Below are 4,998 nucleotides of genomic sequence, written 5' to 3' on the forward strand. Positions count from 1 at the left end.
TGGCGAACGAGCAGTAGGGGGGAAGGCGGGGGGCGGGAGAGATAAGGGGGGAGGGGAGGGACCTGGGACTGGCGGGGAGGGGCCGTGGGCGGGGCGGGGGGAGGGGAGGCAGGCTGAGCGCGGCCGGGGGAGGGGGAATCCTGGGAGTCCCGGGAGCCCCGGGAGCCAGGCCTGAGGACCCCGGCGGGCTGCCGAACTCTCGGAGCCGCCTTTGACTGAAGCTGGGAGGGAAACCCGGGGAACCCGCCGCCACTTGGAGAGCAAGGGCGCGGCGGGCGTATCAGCACCGTGGACAGCGCCCAGGCCGGCAGGCCGCGATCCGCTCCGCCCCTCTGCCCACCCGCTGGCGTAGAAACCTGAGCCAGTTCCCCACCCCACCCCACCCCCCGCGCCTAGTCCAGGGCAAGGTTGGGATTGGGGGGTGCGAACTGACCAAGTGTCAGAACATCTACCCTGTGTCTCAGATCTCTTACTAGCTGTGTGACCTTGGGTGAGTCACATCACTTCTCAGGGCCTCAGTTGATGAGACATCCTCTTTCCCTCTATTTGCGGGTCCCAAGAGCCAAGAGAGAGGATCCTTTTGAAACCCTAGAGTCCAGAAGATTGGAGTTGATCCAAGCTTGGGAGGCTTCTGGACTGCTTGGCTTCTATTTCTGGGTCTACCAATACCTTCCTCCTTCCAGGGCCCCAGTCTCCTCATCTGTAATATGGGATGATGATGGTCTATGCAGCTGATAAGATCTTTGGGTTGTCCTGAGGATTAAATAAGTTAATACATGTTAAGTGCCTGAAACAGCGCTGAGTGCTCCTTATGCATTCGTGCTCATGATGGCAAGGGACCAGGTGGCACTGAGTGAGCGGCAGGTGGTTCAGAACTGTCTCTGGGTAAGTCATTTCCATCCCAGCCTTAAGGGACTGGAGGAAGGGACTGAGGGGCTTCAGACTAAAGGGCTGATCTGGCTTTTCCCACTCTGTTGCCAGCCAAGAACATTCCTCCCTACCCTCCTGGGCCAAATGTCCAGAGAAATCTTCTGCCTTTGTCTCTGGAATTGCGGGACCTTTGCATGAGGGCCTTGAGGCAGGCTCCAACAAATCATCGGCCTCAAGATCATCCTGTGTTTTCTCTGTGGATCTCTTTGCTCCGTCTCCTTCCTGGTCAACTTTTTTTTTTTTCACATTAAAACTTTACTTTTCAAAAAATTATTTTCTAAACTTTTTATTTTGTATTGGGGTAAAGCCAACTAACAATGGTGTGATAGCGTCAAGTGAATAGCAAAGGGACTCAGCCATACATATGTATCTATTCATCCTCCCTCAAAGGCCCCCTCCCTAGTCAACTTTTAAACTTAACTGGACTTGAGTGTCAGTGGATGAAAGTTTTAGCTGCTCTTGGCCCCCCAAATTGAAGAAATCACCCTCTTAGTTGGCTTGACAGGCAGTGGTGTTCAAAGAAAGAAAGAAAGAAAGAAAGAAAGTGAAGTCACTCAGTCGTATCTAACTCTTTGCGACCCCATGGACTGTAGCCTACCAGGCTCCTCCGTCGATGGGATTTTCCAGGCAAGGATACTGGAGTGGGTTGCCATTTCCTTCTCCAGGAGATCTTCCTGAACCAGGGATTGAACCCAGGTCTCCCACATTGTAGGCAGACGCTTTACCGTCTGAGTGTTCAAAGGCATTTCAAATCCCACTGTGGGAACTCTAGCCTCCAGCTGAGCTGTGGGTAGCCCCTCTTCAACCCTTCTCCTCTGAGGAAACCCTTAGGAGAGGAGCAGAAAGGCCAGCCCAATCCTGCTTCTTCATCTCTTGATGTCCTTCCTAGGGCAGCATTCCTGTGCCATGTATTGTGTGTGTGTGTGTGTGTGTGTATGTGTGTCTCCAGCAGGTCTATGGGTCTGCTAACCCATTGATTTGTCAGTTCTGATGAACTAATTGAGATATTGCTAAGAAGGATGAAAGGTGTGTTTTGTATCCCGAAAACTTGGGCTCTGATCTGAGCTCTGTTGCTTATTAGTTGGGTAATTCTGGGCAAGTCTTAACCTCTCTAAGCTCTAGTTCCTCTTTCAAATATTAAAAAAGGAAAAGCAACATCTACTTTGCCAACAGGATCATGGTGGGTGTTATGAGGTGAGAGTGAAAGGGTTTTGTAATGTTAATGTGTGTGCAGATGGAATTGTTATAACTGGCACCAAATGGTTTTCTCCTTGATCAGTATAAAGATGGATCCTGGGACTCTGGCAGCTGGAGGAAACAGCTCCAGATGCCTGTCTGAGGGGTGGCCCTGCCTGGTCATGGGTTGGGGGCCTCCCATAGTAAGTGCTTTGCCATAGTAAGTGCTTCTGGCAGAGTCCTGCCCTGGGCCAAGCTCCCAGCTGGGCCTCTAGGGCTGTCCATAGGACACTTGCAACATCTTTGGCTGGAAAAAGATCCATGTGTGAGACAACAAAACATGTGCACAAAAGCATCCAAGGAATAACTGAAGATGATGAACCAGCAGAGTTAGGGCTTGGACTTGCCAGCAAGGAGACTTAGGGGTTCCTCCTGGGAGGAGGTTAGCAATCAGTCAGTCAGCACATAAAGTAATATTGAGCAAAGCGAACTGCATGGCCCTATATCTGATGTAATGGGGACACTTAGAGATATATGATGACATATGGAGATGATGATGTTGCAAATGATAATGTTGATAATAACAATATTTACTAAGCATGTTCTATATGTTAAGTCATCTACTAAATACTTAAAAAAAATCTTATTTCTACTTTCAAAATTAAACTCGTAACCAAGTCAAAGAAAACTAAAGTGTATAAAAACTGAATCTCTGGCCTCAGAAGTTTTGAGTTGAGCACTTTACCCACATAATCTCTCTCAGAGAAGACTTCCCTGGTAGTACAGTGGATAAGAATACACCTGCCAACGCAGGGGACACGGGTTTGATCCCTGGTCCAGGAAGATTCCATATGCGAAGGAGTAACTAAGCCTGAGTGCCACAACTACTGAGCCCAAGCTCTGGAGCCTGAAAGATGCAACTACTGAAGCCCACCTGGCTAGATCCTGTGCTCTGCAACAAGAGAAGCCACTGCAATGAGAAGCCTGTGCACCGCAATGGAGAGTAGCTTCTGCTCGCTGCAACTAGAGAAAGCCTGCACCCAGCAATGAAGACCCAGTGCAACCAAAAACAAAAAAAATTGATGTAAAAAATTAAGAAATAAGAAACTTCAGGGAAATCCTATAGGAAAGGTTTATTCCCATTTGTAGGTGGAGAAAATAAAGCTCAAGAGAGGTTATATTTGACACCATCCAGCTTGTAAGCAGCAGAGTCAGGATTCAAACTCCAGCCCGATGAAGATCAGAGGTGGGCTTCATCAAGCGCCTCAGTGAGGAGGTACTCCAGCTGTAGCAGAAGGCACCCACAGTTGCCATGGGCTTTGGTGGAAGGTAAAAGCCTTGAACACCAGTGGGGAGAATGAGGTCTATGTGGCAAAGAAGGCTTGGAGGTTCCCTGTATCTCTTCATGACAGTGTGGAATAGTGACTTTCTGAGTTCTGTTTGGGTAACAGCGGTATTGGTTGGTGTCCTGGAAAGTAACAGACAACACATTTAATCCTTTTTTTTTTTTTTTTTTTTTTGCTGTGCCAGGCAGCATGCAGGATCTTAGTTCCCTGACCAGGGACTGAGACTGTGCCCCTTGCATTGGAAGCTTAGAGTCTTAACAACTGGACTGCTAGGGAAGTCCCAGAAAGCACATTTAAAATGAAGCATTTGAAGAGAGTTAAGAGACTGTCTACAAGGCTATGGACAGAGTTTAGGAAAGAAGGATACAAAGAGCTATTACCATCCTTAGGCTTAGAGGGACAAGAGAAGGCAGTGATGAGATTTCAGAAAGGATGTGTTTGGGGAAAGGGCTACCTGGCAAGAGCTGTGGCTTCCCTTAAAAGAAAGTATCTGGGGACTTCCCTGGTGGTCCAGTGGTTAAACATCTGCTTTGCAATACAGGGGACAAGGCTACGATCCCTAGTTGGGGGTTGGGGGACTAAGATCCCACATACCTCAAAGCAACTGAGCCGGTGTGTTGCAACTATTGAAGCTGCTCTGGAGCCTGCATGCCACAACTAGAGAGTCTGTGTACCGTAATGAAAAAGGGCTTGCATGATGTGAGAAAGATCCCACATGCCACAGCTAAGACCGAAAGTGTTGGTGTTAGGGAAAGGTGTTAGTTGCCCAGTTGCGTCTGACTCTTTGCGACCCCGTGGACTGTAGCCCGCCAGGCTCCTCTGTCCATGGAATTCTCCAGGCAAGAATACTGGAGTGAGTTGCCATTCCCTTTTCCACGGAATACCCGGGGATCGAACCCGGCTCTCCTGCATTGCAGGCAGATTCTTTAACATCTGAGCCATCAGGAAAGCCCAAATAAATATATTTTTTTTTAAAGGAAATGTGTTACCCACAGGGACCTGGGAGGGAGCTGAGGGATCAATATGCAACCTCACTGTCCTCTTGCTTCCAGTCTCCTTCTGGTGCCTTCTCCAGCCAATCCCAATCAGAAGTCAGCAGTTAAGGTAGTCCATTGACACTGCCTGTACAGGTAGATTTCCCAGGACACAAGCAGAGTAGACTAAGGTGTGGAAAGTTTCTGGAGGGAGGAGCTATCTGGTACAATGTTGTTCAACTTGGGTCCCAATTGCTGTTCTCCGCCAGGCTGCTGCCCGCTGAGTACTCCAGTGGTGATGGGCACCAAGGTGCTCCAAACAGGGGGTCAGGTGGCAGTGTTACAGGGATACCCTCTTTTCTTCAAAGACTCTGGCCATCTGTCCTGACTCCCAAAGACTACCTAATCTGGGGCCCTTGGGATGTGGTGGCCAGAAGGATTGGGAGCTCTGAGACCAGAGACCCAACCAGAGGTTACTGTGGGTAAGCTTCTTAGTCAGCTTACCTAACGAATGAAAGATCAAACTGGGGCAAGGCTGCACTCTCCTCAGATGGCCGATTTGGATCAATCGT

The sequence above is a fragment of the Bos indicus genome, chromosome 19, assembly GCF_029378745.1.
Source record: "Bos indicus isolate NIAB-ARS_2022 breed Sahiwal x Tharparkar chromosome 19, NIAB-ARS_B.indTharparkar_mat_pri_1.0, whole genome shotgun sequence".
Classification (NCBI taxonomy): domain Eukaryota; kingdom Metazoa; phylum Chordata; class Mammalia; order Artiodactyla; family Bovidae; genus Bos; species Bos indicus.